This window comes from Tasmannia lanceolata, unplaced genomic scaffold (assembly GCF_043159265.1).
Source record: "Tasmannia lanceolata isolate RefF3 unplaced genomic scaffold, GAP_Taslan_0.1 ptg000019l, whole genome shotgun sequence".
Classification (NCBI taxonomy): domain Eukaryota; kingdom Viridiplantae; phylum Streptophyta; class Magnoliopsida; order Canellales; family Winteraceae; genus Tasmannia; species Tasmannia lanceolata.
In genome coordinates, this window is record NW_027518696.1 from 12,558,876 (window position 1) to 12,577,102 (window position 18,227).

General features: G+C 37.9%; 1 pseudogene across 1 annotated transcript; it reads right to left on the reverse strand.

The window, feature by feature from the left end:
• Window positions 1–1,426: 1,426 nt before the first annotated feature.
• On the reverse strand, window positions 1,427–16,940 carry LOC143853079 (sucrose synthase 2-like; annotated as a pseudogene). The gene is made up of 15 exons (XR_013237001.1): window positions 16,543–16,940; window positions 15,931–16,063; window positions 15,694–15,845; window positions 14,732–14,924; window positions 13,067–13,185; window positions 12,647–12,863; window positions 11,794–11,889; window positions 11,404–11,577; window positions 9,341–9,457; window positions 9,030–9,196; window positions 8,209–8,433; window positions 4,323–4,643; window positions 3,975–4,219; window positions 3,379–3,517; window positions 1,427–2,002 (listed from the first exon to the last, which is right to left on the reverse strand). The product of XR_013237001.1 is annotated as a sucrose synthase 2-like (transcript).
• Between the last annotated feature and the right edge of the window lie 1,287 nt (window positions 16,941–18,227).

The following is an 18,227-nucleotide window of genomic DNA, read 5'->3' on the forward strand; positions in this document are numbered from 1 at the left end:
TGCCTTATGCGCTGGGACGCTAGCAATTCCCCTGATCCATTATATTTGTTGACTGTATATCATTGGTTTTTAGCTATGGCCCCATGACTTGATTGTCACATTGTTCGCAAAAGTCTTCAATACAGGACCATCAGTACTGCTTGTGTTCACCAAAGGGCTAGGTCATGATCAATTTCATGCACTGATGTTTGAGTTGGGAATTCGTAACCTTCACGCTCCAACTTGAGGGGAAGTGTCATGGGTTGTTGCTGAGCATTGCTATGGTTGGATGGGTCTTCATATCATCTAGATTGTACCACTTGGGGTGGGTCATCACTGAGAAGATAATAACAGCGTTATAAACTGGCAGGCAACTTTGTTAGTTGAACTTTTAAAGCTAAACTAACAGGTAACAGCTAAACTAAACGGATCAAGCTAAACTAACAGGTTAAATAAAACAAGCAGTGAAGTGTAAATGAATTGCTTTAGGATGTGCATCACCACCTTTTTTAAAGAAGTATGAATTGTTGGAATTCAGCCCTCGATGAAATCCATCGAATGAATTGTCTCTAATGAGTCCTAACTGTTGGAACCCACTTTATCATTTATGTGATGTGTGGCAACATGAAATTGTTTTTCATGAAACATTAGCTACACAAGTGTTGGGAAGCCTAGGGATAGTGGGAGAGGAAGAGAATTGAAGGGGCATAAGTAAGTAGATATTGCCGAGTGGAAGAAAATTGAGGAAAAATAAACCTCTCTGTGGAATAGAGTTTTTTCTTTCCCTATTTCTCAGCCACTTCTCACCCGCTCCTCTCCTCTCCTCACTCCTGCCCTCTCACACCACTTGATAAACCAATATTTATGAAAAGAACATTCATAGCAGCCAAACATGTACTTAAATGCAAATATCTTTCAAAAAAGAAATTGAAAAGAAATTGTTTAGCATCCTTTCTCCCAGGCATCAAGCTTTTTCATGAGCCCATTCTCATTGCCGAAATCAGGAACCTGCATCCAATTTCGATTTCCTTGTTCATGAATGGAATAAAAATTAAAATTCAAAATTTAATTCAAAATAATTCCAATAAACATTTGGGGCAGAATCAGATTGGGGCAAGAAACAGATTTTAGCACTTTTCCCCTTTTAATTCTGTCTCCTTTAATTTCGTTCATTCTTTTAATCAAACTTCAGATTTGGACAGAATTAAAATAGAATGTCAATTTCAGAGCCAGATTTTGGCAATCTAAACACACCCTTAAGAAGGAAGTTTGTCAAATTCCTCATTAGACTGACTCTACATGCAAAAGAAACTATAAGCATAATCATTTTTTTTTAAACTGGGGAGGTAGCTATAAACATAATCATACTTAGGATCTTGTGCCTCTTTCTTATGAAAAATGTACTAATAGACTTTGATGGGTAGATGAAACCAAGAGACACTTAGGCTGTAGCAGTTGCTTGCTCCTGGTATTTCTATCAAATAAATGCCAACACCTTGTAAGACAATAATATTCCACACAAACTTATATATATATACAAACAGCTCCCAAGCATTTAGCTACTCACCTTGGTTGTTTATGTAATCTTAATGCAGCATTCTGCACTGCTCTAGAGTATTGTCAGAGTCTGGTTTGACCTTCCCAAACTCATCTGTCTTTAATGTCCCCAACACTCAAGGCCATGGCCTTACATAGATAGTTCTGAATACACTTGTTATTCTATTTGTTCATTCACATGATATGAATACAAAGACTCTTTGATCATTCAAAGCAGAAAGGAGCAGGAGTAAGCAGTCATAAAAATAAACCATCAGAGCCTAGAGTATCAAGTATAGCATCTTCTTAAATAACTTTCTCCATCCATCCAAAGTCCAGGAGGTTTCCATCCATCTAAACTCCAGGAGGTTTTTATTCTAATATCTAGGTAGTATGCATATAGCCATCCATTAGCACCCTGCATAGCTCCTTCACTAATATATTTACTTTACTGTTCATCATCCTCGACGGGCTTGATTGATCTCACCTGAAAACAAATACAAGGGAGAGATGAAACTACTTTTAGTTAAAGCATTTTTATATTAGCACATAAGTATGAAATGTAAAAAACCAACACCTTCAATAGAGAAGGGTCTTTTTTTTTTGCCCTAGCCTCTTTTTGGTTTTAAGTCACTTAAGGGCATTTGTGTAAATCTCAATCTTTAAGGCCATGTCTGGCAGCCAGGAATTTTTTACAAGATAAATTAGTGTCTCCAAGTAGTGAGAGAGAGGTGGGGCGCGTGGGAGGAGGAGAGATATTTGAGGGGGCACGATTGAGATGAGGGTGAGAAGTGGCTAAAAATCAGGAAAAAGTCGATCCTGTTTTGAGTAGAGTTTTTTGTTTCCTGATTTTTAACCACTTCTCAACTTGGAGACACTAGTTTCCTGATTTTTAGCCACTTCACCTGCCCTACCCCTCTGGAGACACTAGTTTTTTTTTCTTTTTTTTGAAAGATAACAACCTGGAGACACTAGTTCATCGTGAAAAAAATTCATGGTAGCCAAATGTGCCCTAAGAACTTTGGGTTTTACACATCTTGGATTAGTCCCACGTTAGAAACTCAAAAAGTAAGTCAGTGGGGATTTAAATGATCATTTCGTCTTTTCCCTTTGCTTAGCCTACAACGCTCCTCTAAGCAAAGATTCAAGGTCAAGGAATTAGTTGTTTTTTATAAGGTCAAGGAGTTAGTTATTTGTGCAAGATCATTTCTAACATAGACTTCAAATTGTTCTCTCCGTTGAAATCTAAAACATGATCATTCATAAAGAATGGCTATGCAGAAGTCATTTTCATGATCAATGGTAAAAGGCAACATTTGGATCCACAAGGGGAATGTATGTGAAACCAAGACTACCGATCTTGTAAAACATCATGAGGCAACCCACATGGTCTTCGTCGTCCTGAATGTGCATCCCATGCATAAGATGAAGGACCAATAAAAATTGATGTTCTATCTTTTATTGGCGGGATCCTAAACGAAGCTTGATGGATCAAGGGCCTAGGATCATTCAATCAAGGTGTTCTCAATGACATTTGGTAGGACTTATGGCTGCCTTTAGGATCAACTGTGGGGCCCGATAAGATTCTTTTAGGAAAGCCCCTTTCGTTTTAGCATTTTCCTAATTCATACTGTATGAATTAATCCTTACCTCCGTTATCAGTGCATGTTAATGGTAAGGTCCTAGAATTCCGAGCATGGGAAAAGGGGCATCTTTCGTAGTATTTGAGAAGCCAAGAGCACAATACCATGTGCAATTTCATTATCTGGATTAGTCCTCATTAGTGTAGGGTGATCCTTTGTCTTGTCCTTTATTATTTAGAGTGCATGTAGATATCAAGAATATAAGGACAAGTGCACTTACTAGATCCCTGAACTTTAGAATGTAGAACATCTCAAGATATCGCCGTGTCTCACGCCTTTCAAGCTTTGACACATGCTTCCAAAAACCATAAACCCCAGCCAATGTCATTAACCTTTCAGAATAAATCTTCCACGTGTACCTACGAATTTGAAAGCGGACAGCACAATGGTGAGAAAAGATACAAGTGGTCAAAGAAACATTACTTTGAGACAGCTCCATCATGTTTGCATGCCAAGAATACACACACCTAGACCATTTACAGAGCATCTTACAAACAGATAAGCGACTGAGAAGAACAACAAATGACACCCACACAAAAATTAACAAAAAGTCATGCATAAGAGAATCAAGAGGAATGATAGAATGAAGGGCGCCCCTGCAAAAATCAGCTTCACGGGCGTCCTTTATTGGTTAATTTCTACACAGTGCATTTATGGTGGCGCCGAAAAAAGTGGATGGCGCCTAAAAAGATGGAAACCGTGTTGACTTTGCAGAAATCAACCAATAGGGGCGCCCTTGAAGCTAATTTTTGCAAGGGTGCCCTTCATTCTATCATTCCCCGAGAATCAAATGAGGTAAATGATTCAAAGTAATACCTCTCATAGATTCGTTCCAGCCCTGCTGAAGAGATCTTATCCCAGAAGCTGGGATCTTTCTGGCATCGTTCAAAGAAATCAATCATAACTGCAGCTGCCTGGTCTTGATGATATGGATCCACATGGAACCCCGATATACCATGTTCAATAATCTCAGCAGGACCTCCGTGACAGGTGGCAAATGTTGGAAGACCACAAGTCATGGCCTCCACGACAGTAAGACCAAAAGCTTCATAAAAAGCAGGCTACAAAGGAGAATAACAAAAGTTAGAGAATATAAAGATATAGAGTCACAGGAGGAGCATACGAATTGAACACCATACCTTAAAAAAAAATTTAACACCATACCTGCACAAAAGCACCTCTTGTATCCGCTATGTAGCGATATAGCTCACCATTACGGGCCCTGTTCATTTGGGCAGATATCCATCGGAATTGGCCATCCAGATTGTATTTTTTCATAAGGTTGCCATCGTCTGTATCTCTTCAATTTCTTCTCTGTCACTGGACTTCTTCACATCATTGTAACCAGCAACCACAACAAGGTTTACTAGTTCCCTTAGTCGAGTGCTCTTACCATAACACTCAACCAGTCCTGTTATGTTTTTCACCTTGTCAAGCCTTGCCATGGAGAAAATGATGGGCTTCGACCGATCACTTAAATTGCCACTGCAGTAACACAAATAAAGGAGTGGATTCATGAGTTATTATGGCTGATAAAAGTTACAATTAACAATTTCAAAAGAATATTTGTCGACATGTAGCTGGGTAAAAAGATAAATTGCATCTCTACAGCTATATACAGTTGTATGTCTCCTGTCCATGGAACTTCTCAATAGTTTATTACCAAACTAATCCTTACTTTGTCCATTGATATCGAGTGCCTCGGTTCTTCTTTTTCTTTTAATTTTCTTAATCATTATATCTTAAGTTAAATTGTGAAAAGTTGAAAAATACCTGCATTTCAGGATGCTCAGTGGACTGGCTGTCATCACATGAAAAATGAGTTTAAAATAAAAAATTTGTAACTAAGTATACCATGATCTTTTCAATAAAATTAAGAGTTTGCCTACTTACTTACATGTAGCGGATATTAAGGTTTATAAGTTCAGAAACATAATGCACTTCAATTTTATTTTTTAAATGAAACATGATTACGCCCTTACGCCAGATAAATTGTTATTTTTTCAAATGGTTATGGTCTTATATTTCAACCAGTATCTTAAATGAAGATTATCACAACCCACCTGTGTCTCGAATCACAAGAGTCTTGATTCTCTAGCAGAAGGGGCTGACTCCAAGACTCCAACTTACGAGTTTTTTAAACTTTGATAGAAATTATGGGAATTTGCTAATAATAGGAAGCTTCATAATAAGCTAAAATATTATCCAACAAACACAAAATTCCAACTCTTCTCTTCAGTCTTTTTTACTATAATTTAGCCAACACTTAATTTACTGCTGACACGCGCGTCGACATCTATCAGCACCAACACGCATGTCAACACTCCTAGAACTGTCAAATTAATGTGGGTGTGTCGACACGTTTTTGTACCATGTCAAGGGTGACATTGTTTTATTGTTGAATATTGTATTTTTATTTTTTTTTGAATAATCACCATTTTTATTAAGAAAGACCGAGATGGTCAAGATACAACAGAAAAGAAAAATACATAAGGTGAAAGAGACAAAGGAGAATACAACTCAACTCAACTCAACTAAGCCTTTGTCCCAAACAAGTTGGGGTCGGCTAATGAATCCATTAGAAGATTTTCATTAAGAAAGTGAACGGATCTACCCGGTTCAAATTCACTAAGTCTAATCCTGACACTAGTTGCGTTCGTCTACATGGATCATTTTCTTACATTCTATCCTATCGAAGGTCATGTTCTACAAGAGAAAAAGGAGAATAATGAAAAAAATAAAAATAAAAAATAAAAAAACCAAAGTCGCAGGGGAAGAGAGTCAAATAAAGCCAATGACTATTTCGACACCCCCAACCTAGCCAAGTTATCGGCGACCTCATTGGCCGATCTACGCACATGCCTGAACCAAAGGGCCGTTATACTTTTGCAGTCACCTATCTCATCAAAGTATTTGTCAAACCTCCAAGGGTGCTTTTGGGCCCCTTTAAGCCACTTTATCATGTTTAAGGAGTCTCCTTCTACCACCACATTATCCACACTATTATGCCTTGGTGAGCCGCCAACTTCAGCTTCTGAAGCATCCACCACATCCATGGGTCTCGCGAAGGCCCAAATAATACTCCTTGATCATTTCTTAGAACCCCCCTATTCCGGTCGGCCCCGGATTGCCCATGCTTGAGCCATCAAAATTAAGTTTTAGGAGGAGGGAGATCTCAACTTTGGCAAACCTTTTGCCTCATATCCTCACCGTTGCAAACCTCTAGCCAACCTTCCCATAGGTCGTAAACCGAAACAAATCTGAAAGATGGAAGAGATTTAACATAGGATATAGCCAATGCGATAACATTGACGAATTGGTAAGCGGGACCTCTTGAGACTCCTTTAAAAAGTCTCGAATTTCTTTCTTTCCAAAGAACCCATATTGTGGCTAACAAAGAGACATTCCACAAGATCTACTCTTTCTTCTTCCATGGAATGTTAGACCATCCTTGAAGTAGCTCAATGAGAGATTCAGGAAAGACTCAATGCATACCAAACCGACCTGGCCACTTTCCAATGAGGAAGAAGATGATTAACATACTCTATTGCTTCGACACAAAGGGCACAATGATCTACAATAATCTGGATTCTGCCAAGGCAAGCCGCCCAACTAAAAACTCCTACTCTTGGAGGGACTGGGATTGACCACACTTTGGCCAGATTTGCAGATGCAGGGCATATCCCCAAATGATTGTAGAAGGATTTTACAGTGAAGTCTCCAGATGAATTCCAGATCCAAACCCTCTTATGCTGCCCGTCTCGCTTGATGTCGTTCTCTTCAAGGACCTCGAAGAATCTTGCAATAGATGCTAACTCCCAATATATAAAAAATCCTTCTGAATATCACTTTCCATACTATCCTCCCTTCTCTTCTTTCCATGAAGTCCATAACGAATGCATCCTTATCCACTTTTATTGTTAAATGAATACCATATTGGTTTGTTAAATGAATACCATATTTATCTTGTTGCAAATTATGATTAATAATTAGTAATTCTATTTGTATGTGCGTGTATAGGTGTGTCCCCGTTTATAGATATTTAGGGGTTGCCGTGTCGGACACCTCATAACCATGCCGACACTCAACACGTGTATCAGTGTCCACATATCATAGCTTTTTTCATATTTTAATGTAAGCAATGACTGAATCTTCCTCATGTGCCTATGCATGTACAGGTCCAAATCAAACAGACTTATGTGCTTAGAATCCTACGAAAATGGCCACACAGACATGCACAAGAGCACACAATGTAGAGCTTCAAACTGCTACAAAATTTTAAGCCAACCCCACATACAAACCTTTCATGCACACTGAACAGATTTTCCAACAATCATTCTAATGAACAATTAGCATTAGTGACTTTTGGGCTAATCTGTGCCACACCAATATATTTATGTCAACAGTGTGCTGCTTAATTGCTAGAGATACTGTTTCCTAACCAACCGTATTTAACCTATACATGAAACAAGTAACTTTACACATTGAACTATACAATTTTCAGTTTCATGGACAAAATCTCATCTATGCTCATGAGGTTAAATGAGCAAAATTAATATTTTCACAGATTTTGCTCCATTCCGGCCACCTGGCAGACACAGATTCCACTCCCATTTTAATGTGTAATATCTAGGTTTGGAACAGACTTCAAGTGATCAAAGAGTTTAAAGGTCAGGATTAAACAGTTTGCATACTACTAAACCTATGACACGGAAAAATTGTAAAAGATATGGTAGTTTGCAGACAGGCAAGTTTTAAGTATATCATTATCTTAAACTATAACCCATTTCCAGTATAACCCTAACACTAGCATATCCAAAAATCTAGTCCCAGAAGGATGTAATATAATGATGACATTCTTGCTAGCTGATTCGCAGTTTGATTAATGATGAGGAGATTATAGAATAGAGGTCTCAAAGGGTCTATAAGATCTACACTCCATGCAAGATAAATAACACAAAAAAGACCATTATTAAAAAGATATGTAACAGAAACACTTGGCAGGAAATTAATCTCAAAAAAGTTAAAATTTAATTCAAAAAGCACTCACATGTGTTCATCATTCTGCTCTGGATCATATAACATCTTGTCAATTGAACCATGTAGAGAAGTTAGCCTTTTTTCCTTTTCTGAGTATGGAAAGTAAATGCCCATATCTGCTCCAGGGGAGACAATATTGAACTTGGGATCAAAAACATCAACGCCATGAACAACACGGTAGAGTCCGGGAAGAGTGTAAGCTGTATGGCTTTCATACTGCCCAACAGTATTTTTGCTGAAACAAAGAGACTAAAGGTTCAATAATGCCATGCAAGCATAAAAATTTAAAACAAGTTTCTTTAGCATTACAAGATTTCAGCAACAAATGATCAACTTCAACTTCAAATTGTGCTAGTAGTAGTTGTGCATGAGTGACCACTCCTGAACGTGTGGAGACATGGGATTTGTGTTTTGTGTTGTTTTTCATCCTCGCATTTTCAAAATGCGGAGGAACTACCAATCATGTAACTGGATCCACCCATCCACGGTGTCATGGTCATGTAAGGATCTTAAGCATCCTTTATGTTTTACAAGATTTGTGTTTACTTAAGCATGAGTGCATGTCCATGTTATGCTACTACATAAACAATGTCTAATGTATGCACAAAGACCTTGAAATCCAATGGGAATCATACGGTATCATCTGAGACAAACATTGTATCGAATGATACCAATATGTTTTCCTGGATGAGTGGTGTATTTAAGTCATATTGAACACAAGACAACAATGTAATCCAACATTTGCATACATAATATTTCCAAAACACCAACATGGATGATAGAAATTGCATCTGGAAGTACCTACTGAACAAGGAAAGAGAGCAGAGCTACCTTCCTGCAATCTCTTGGTAAGTGCTAGTGATTATAAAATCTGCACAGTTCATGGCAATTATATCTGCAGTAAATTGGCTTGAGAAGTGGTATTTGTCTTCATATTTTTTCCAATATATGTCTGAATCTGGATACTTGGTTTTCTCCAAAGCATGCGCAATAGTGCACTGCAGACAAATTGCATCAACAGTTCAAAAATACAATTCCATATTTATATAGATAAGAATGGTCATGTGATGTTTTTGTTTCCACAGAAAATTAAGATCAGATAACCTATGTGAAAATAAAAAATCTAAAAATAAAGAAAGAACCTGTGTGACACCAAGCTTATAAGATAGCAAAGATGCGACAAGATTTCCATCACTATAGTTTCCAATGATTAGATCTGGTGCACCCTGTAGCTCAGCAGCAATTTCATTTGATGCATCCTAATCACAATTTAAAACTGTCAAGGAATATTCAACAAACATAAGCAAGGCAAAAGAGAGGAAATGGTCCACAAAAGTAAACAGACACTGAACGAGAAGTTCTCAACAATATTGTGGAGCCTGACATTCTTGCATTATCCATCAAAGAGGATAGCTGTAAACTTACAAAAACAAGACAGGATACCAAAAAAGGAAAAGAAAAGAAATCCTTGCAAGAGGAACTAAAGCAGCCACATACAGTGAACTCGAGCCACATATATCTATATCGAAGCAACTTATGTGTGAGAGTATCATGCTTTATACCTTTAAATTAAAATAAGTTGGTTAGAAAAAGAAAGGTCTAGTACCTCTTTTTGAAAACATCCTTTACTTCTGTTAAAATAGAAAACAAGAAAATTACTTGGAGGAGACCACCCATGTCATGGAAAAGATTTTATAGGCTTTGGGAGCATGAAAAATTCACCTATCCATGAACCACCTAGTTTCCAGAGGTGGGTATTTTTCAATAGGATCTACACATGAATCCACGATGTCACCTGTCCTCTTTCTTGGTGACTTTGCATGCTCCCTCTCTACCTGTTAGGATGGTAATTGTCACGGGGCCGTTTTGTTCCTACTCAAGGCAACCCGTGATGGCGCTAAGTCTCCCAACTTAGTCAGCCAACCCAACACTCGAGGCTCTCTCAAGAAAGGGACAACAACACAAGCAAACACAAAGCAACAATGGACACCAAATTTTTAATGTGGCTCGGCCCAACAATGCCTACTTCCACGATCAATCTTTATTGCTTTTCACTCTTACAGATCTCCCACTCGAAGCCAAAGCCTTTACAAGGAAGCTTCTCTCAAAGAACACACTCAATCCCCCATTGCCTTAGGCCCATGCGGCATTTTCCCACATATAGGCCAGTTTGGCAACCACCCCAAGGCCATTGGCCAATTTACAATCTACCTACAGGCTATTGGTTGCAATTACAACTACTTACCCACACAAGCCACCAAGTGGCACCGCTACTTGAAACCGACCAGCCATGCTGCACTCTTCCGGCGGTGCACACAACAGGCTACACAAAAAGCAGCACCCTACACCAACAAGACATCACAACAAAATATACACATATAACATGGCAATGTTTGGGGGAGGGGGGGGCGGGATTAGGTCGACTAACTAAGGTGAGAATATATATTTAATGTAAAAATGACAAAAGTTTTCCTGGTACTTAACCCAACATAGCATGTGTACACCTTATAACTTTGACATTTGCATGTTCCAATTAGGTGGGGATGCAGAGATGGAGATCATGATTTGATATTATAATTGCATACTATAATCATTTATTTATGTAACAATCAACCAAAGTGCATCCTTCTGCACATGCGCTTTGACAGTTATACACTTTCAGGTCTGGGTGTTTTTGCCGATTGCCATGCTAGAGATGGAGTTTGAAAGGATCCTTTAGCTCTTTTTTATGCTCTTCCCCCTTAATTCACCCTCTTCTCCATTGTATCTTGGTTTTTTTCTCCTCTTCTGGTTTTTTCACGTTGTATCTTGACCATCTCGGTCGCTTTTTTAAATAAATTGGCTATCATTTTCCAAAAAAAAAAAGGTAACTTTCATTTTGTTTCATGCATGTTTATATTCAATAAAAATTGCTTTCACTGATTGGCATGTATACTGTATGTTAAATAATTTGCAGCTCCCATATTTTCAACAAGTCCTGAAGGATCAATATCTCTCTGCAGAGCCTATATCCATCAATCTATCTAGAGAAAAATTCAGACTATAAGTACGTATAAAGTAACAATTACAGATAAAAATTCCATCCAGACCATTCAAAAAATAAACAAATAAAGGTTGTTATCATGGCAGCATGAAGACAGAATTGAATCCCACCGATTCTTTCCGGGGAAGGAAAATGGAAAGTTAATCTCTAACATAATCTTACCTGTGTAAAGTTCTCCAAATAAGGCCATACATCGAATCTTGAGATCCATTTCCGAAGAATTCCCTTCTCAGTTCTAAAAGGCACCCGCAAAATGTGAGTATATTCTGTTCCGCTGATTCTTTCCAGACGTTGGTTGCATGTCGTCCCTTTTGCATCAGGTATTAATCGAGTCACCTGGGATTACCAACGTACTAGTATAAGATATAAGACAACGTAATTTATACGCAATACAACAAAGTTTGTGAAAGAAGTGAAACAAACTGAAAGTTGTATTCATTTGAGCCACCAGAGTGATGGAAGAGAAGTCCTAATATGACAGAATCCATGCACCTAGAAATTCATATGTAACAAATGATAGGAGAAAAAATTAATATACTGCACTATATATACCACAAGAATTCTAGGGGTAACATCCAGTCCTTGCTTCTGTATTCTCAAAAGCATCTCAGCCTCTAAGGCGCGGACTTGATCCAATATATAAACAACCTGCATACCAACAGACAAATTTTAAGGGCAGAATTCAAATACTTATGATGTATAGAATTGTGGGTAGAAGGTTAAATATTGAATTCATGCATGGAATTGATACTTGGGTCCTTTAATATTTGGATCACCAACGTAACAATGATATACCCACTTTTCTTCCTCCCTTCAAGACTTGAATTAATAGTTATGATAAATAGAATTACAGGGAGAAGGTTAAGCATTGATTTCGTGCTTAGAATTAAATCAATTAATACTTGGGTCCATTGATATATGTATCACCAACGTAACAAAGATATACCCACTTTTCTTCTTCCCTTCAAGACTTAATCTCCATACAACCAAAGATTTGAATAGAATAGTTATCTATAATTTGTAATGAAGTGTAACGACTGGTATACAAGCAAAACATGTGATTTTTTGTAAAAGAAACTACATATTCATATGTATGAAATATTTTAACAAGATTATACTTATGAATTATAATCGATCCTTTTTGTGACCAATCCTTGCAACACCCTCAAAATTTGGGGCTTAGAGAATCTCTTATTATCAACCCTTGCCTTATTCAATAATCATTCAATCTTGATGGGATCACTTGTGATTCATTATCAGCCATCCAAAGGGAAAAGAGTAAAGAGATATCGAGGTCTATTCGCACATGGAATGGCAGAACTTTTTCCAAGTTAACTGGTGAATTAAAGTTTGATCAAATGAAAATAGGAATAATATGATCTGTAGAAAGTAGAAACAATAATACCTGACCACCAGTATCAGGCAGACCCAACACATTAGCTTGGCCAAAGTATCCATGTGGAGAAACAATGACAACATTAAACATCATAGGAATCCTCCCCAGGAATGTCTCCAAAGTAGAGGGATCAGGAGCCTGAAGGATATCCAAAAGAAGATGTATCATCTCCAATACACGTTGAGCCGTATCACCCCAGCCTTTCTCTAATCCCATCTCTTGGAGTCTGCATGTTAGTAACAAACAAGCAATTCAAGATGTTAAACATCAATTTAATCCTACTCCAATTTGAAAACTTGATATGCTTGAGTTCTCCTAATATTTGTATAGCAATATGTTTCTCATGAGAGGACCCTGAAATGAACACCCCACCATAATCACATGCAAAGTTGGACCTTGGCATGCAAGAACATACATATGATCACTTACACATAGGCAAATTCGGAATATGGTGCTTCAGGTTGGAGCTTGGATAGATACTCCTCTGCCTTACCCAAAGCAGATTGAAGCCTGGATATGCTATGTATCCTATCATTCAGCATCATCACCTGCATAACATAATAATGAACTCATTCAGCTCTGAGGTCTGACTGCATATATGTGTGTGTGTGTGTGTGTGTGTGTGTGTGTGTGTGTTGTGTGTGTGTTGTGTGTGTGTGTGTGTGCTTCTATTTTCCTAAGCTTTGGTTTCATATTAAAAAAATGCAAAGGCATTGCTCTACATCTAGCCCCAAGTTAGACCGAATAAGAAAGGACTACGAGTTTAAGAAAGTATAATGTCATTTGCAATGAACAGGAAACGAAAAAGGCAAATCAGGAGTAGTACGGTAAAACCAATCAATCCAAACAGAAGCACTGCTCTCAATGAGGAAATCTATGCATACTCGGTTGTCTTTCAATGGGCCGGAACTCCAAGCATAGTTACCCAATGGATGTAGAACCTTGATTGTCCTCTTTACAATGACATGATACACCAAAATGGCACCAGCTCAAAAGCCTTAAGCGTGCAGCATAATGCAATTTTGCACCCCCAACAGCCACCAAGATAAAGCAAAGAAAGAGAGAGTACACCTTAGTCCCTTGACTTCACGGCCCCTTTAGCACCTCTCGGTATTACCATAGTTTCACCAGCCTCCCCCCCCACATCATCATAGAGTCCCCGAGTCGACTCACTTTTACCTTGGCCGCCTTCTTGTCTGAGTCCACGTTTTGCAACGTAAAGTCAATCAAAACTCCTTTGACTCTCCCAAGATATGATCGCATCAACAGAGTACTCAGCCGCATCAACCAAGTACTCAACCGTGTCGTACAAAATCGACTAGGATTTGCTCTGGTCGTATTTTGACCCACATCCACATTTTGAAACAATGAGTAGTACTACCACAAAGGAATGACAAAAACCAATGTCCACAAACATGAACTAAAATAGAACAAAATATCAACTATATCATCATGCAAAGCAATGTTACGCATGGAGATTGGGCATCCCGTGCTCCTTATCAGCTGTGAAAATTCAAATGCTATTTCACAGTGCTTGCTCTGGCAATCGTGAAAAATCAACTGAGCAAAGCAAAGTCTTGAACATTTACATAGAGGAACAGGTTGTCACATATGAACGTAATCACCACTAGAATAATAAAGGTAAAGTACAAAGCATAGAATGTATTCATTGATGAAATTTTGTTGAAAATCCATTATTTACATGAAAATCCACTGCTTTACATAATTGTATATGCATTTTAAAACAGAGTACAAAAGCACAACTGTGACAAGAACATTCTTTTAGATGGATCCACAGAGAATAATGCAAGTAAAATATGTGCCCTAGGCTCTGTTTCTTTCCACGTAAAATGAGCATAAAACAAATCTTATGCCCATTTTTAAGTGGGAAAATTGGCGTAAAATTGGTTTTACAGCTATGCTACATTGAATGAAGCAGAACCCTAGGAGAATCGGCCACAAAAAAAGCATTAATAGAACAGAAAAGGTTTTCTAACAATAAACATACAATCAAACAGACAATACAAAGGAGGTAGTTGATAACAAAGAAACAACTAAAGATAAAAGGAGAATTAAGTCTGGAAGCAGACTCACATGACCCCTGTATTTGTGCGCTCTGAGAAAGTCGAGCAAAGGCTCCAAACAATCTTTGTCGCGAAACAACAGCGAAGAAAGGTGCCGGTTGAGGAATTGCACACCGTTGCCAATGTACGACGACCGGCTTGGGCGAGGAAAAGTGGCATTGAAGGGTTCAAAGTCCAGCTCAAGTGCAAAGGCATCCTTGACACTATTGCACAAATAAGAATACAGAACACATAGATTAATTCAAACATAACAAAATGAAATAGAGGAAAAGAAAAAAGAAGTTGACAAAAATCAGCCCAAGACATACAAATATGTGAATTGCTAACAACAGAGAGTTATGATTAAAAAAGGGAGAGATTAAAATTTAGAATACAAAAACACAAATTAATTAAAACACAACAAAAGAAACAGAGGAAAAGAAAAAAGAAGTTGAGAGAAAACAGCCCAAGACAGAATTCCATAGTAAGCATATAATATATGCGAATCGTTAACAACAGAGAGTTATAATTAAGAGGGAGAAAGATTGAAAATTAGAATACAAAACACACAAATTAATTAAAACACAACAAAATAGAATAGAGGAAAAGAAAAAGAAGTTAACAGAAACCAGCCCAAGACAGAATTCCATAGCATGCTACAATTCTGCGAATTGTTAACAACAGAGATTTATGATTACAAAAGGGGGGAATGGAAAACTAGAAGTTGACAGAAATCAGTCCAAGACAGAATTCTATAGTATACATACAAATCTGTGAATTGCTAACAACAGAGAGTTATAATTAAAAAATGGGGGAATTGAAGACTAGAATACAGAACACACAAATTAAGTAAAACACAACAAAATGAAATAGAGGAAAAGAAAAAACAAGTTGACAAAAATCAGGCCAAGGCAGAATTCCATAGTATACACACAATTATGCGAAATTCTAACAACAGAGCTATAATTAAAAAGGGGGGAAATCGAATATTACTGATCATTGACAAGATCTTCTTTGAATCCCAAGTACTCCGACACGCTCAATTGCTCAACGCTAAGTTCATAAACATTAACACGAACATATTCCCAAACGCCAGGCCTCGGACGAACAGCTATAGCAACAAACGGGGGTAGAACTATAGCTTCCTAAAAAAAATCAAAATCACCCATCACATATTTAAAATTTGAGGCAAAAGAAAGGGTTTTTTACCTCTCTTTTTCCAGATTTTACCTGAGCAGAATTGAGAATCTCGCTAAAAGGCCCATCTATGAGGTTCTGCCTTGAAGGATCCTCTGCAATTACCTTTGCTAGCTCATCTGATAGATGATGAGGCTGCAAAATCCCCTTACCTTGAGCCACATACCTTCAAGAACCAACAAAAAAAAAGAGAAGAATCAAAACAGACACTATCAAAACCCTAGCACCAAATAAGAAGAATCAAAACAGACACTATCAAAACCCTAGCACCTAATAAGAAGAATCAAAACAGAAACTATCAAAACCCTAGCACCTAATAAGAAGAATCAAAACCTAGCACCTAAAATGAAGAATCAAAACAGACAATGTCAAAACCCTAGCACTTAATAAGAAGAATCAAAACAGAAACTACCAAAACCCTAGCACCTAATAAAAAGAATCAAAACAGAAACTATCAAAACCCTAGCACTTAATAAGTAGAATCAAAATAAAAACTATAAAAACCGTAGGACCTAATAAAAAGAATCAAAACAGAAACTATCAAAACCCTAGCACCTAATAAAAAACAACCAAAACATAAACTATAAAAACCCTAGCACCTAATAAGATGAATCAAAACAGAAACTATCAAAACCCTAGGTTAACCTGGATAGGAGAGACACGAGTTCGTTGCGATGAGCAGAGAGAGTGTCCTCCACCTTCTCTCGAATGCTAGGAATACGCCCTAATTTAGGAGTTCCCATGATTTCTTCTTAGTTCTAGAATTCAGATAGGTTTTTCTTTTAGGAAGAGGAAGAAAAAAAAAAAGAGTAAGATGAGAGGAAATTATGTTGCGTAGATAAGGTTTTGAAAAAGGAGAGAGATGATGATGATGATGATGATTTTGCATGGACATATCCATGGAAAAAGACAAGAGAAACAATGTATTGAATTTTCCGTGGATTCTGTGAAACCGCCCCATGTTTTTTTGGTTTCGGTTTGGGCAGCAGTTCCGTTGCTTCTACCCGCTCTTTTTCATTTTCCACTCGCTTCAAACATTCCATTTGGACTTGCTGTCTTTTCTAACCGACAAGATTATAAGATTTTAAGGATAATTTTCTTTAAGTTGCGTAGATAAGGTTTGTGTAGTGTTTATATTAAAGTAAGAGAATGTTAGTTATTCGAGGAATGCTAAACTGAAGGACGCCCTTTTAAAAACAAGCTGCGAGCGCACCCATTGTTAGTTTTTTTTGGTGCTTAATTTTGCAAGAGCGCCATTCAGTTTAGCATTCTGCTACTTACTTTTAAGATCAATGGCAAAATGAGAGGTTTTGGTCATAATGGAGCATGGATATGAAATGGCCTACATGGACAAGGCTTGTGACGCTCGTACATTAAGGCCACATTTGGATACCCACAAGATTTAGATTTAGATTTCTCACATTTGTAGTTGAGATTTGGATCTGGACCGGATCCTTAGATTTCCAAATCAGCTTACACAGTGAAAAAAAATCTATTTTTCAAATCTGTTATGCAAGACATTATTTGGAAATCCATATTTGTGGCAATCGCCTTTACCCTCGCTGCTCCTCGACCTTGTTACAAGCCTACAACAACAACAACAAGATGTCCCTTCCTTGTAAAACATGAGCACAAGGATGATTGATATATTCTGTATCCAATACTCAAATCCAAATGCAAATACAAAAACATGAGGAATCTAAATGTGGCCTATTAGTAATCCAAAGATAAATTCCTTCCTGATCTGAATCTCAAATGGCCTAAAAGACTTGTGGGCCATGGTATAGAAAGAAGCGATTTGCAAGGGTCTATCACAAAAAGCATTTCGCAGCTGGTCTGTCGCATGTCAGACCACCCGCCTCGTGAATGAAAACAGCAGCTTTTGTCTCTATTCACAAGGTGCGACAGACCAACCACAGAATGCCTTTTGAAAATGGACGCCAGCAATTCCCTATAAAGTAACGTTATCATGTGGGATACGATCCTTAGAGTGGGCCCCACTAGCTACTGATGATAGAGCCGTATACAGATGGACTCGATATCGTCATCACCAATGGGTCCCACGCATGAGACTCATTTGTCATCTATAATAATCATTCAAGTGTAATTCCATGATTTGCCACGTGCTACTCTTCCAAAGGATGTGTTTTAGAAACAAGTGGGACCCTCCTAAGGTTCCGCTATGATCCAAAATCCATCAAAGCTTATCCAGGAAACTGATTCGGCTACAAATGGAGCAATGGGAGGGAGGTATGGACCACTACAAAACCCATGGTTTTATTGGGACATGAGTAACTTGAACGAGACCTTGGATGAGCTTTTGATGGATT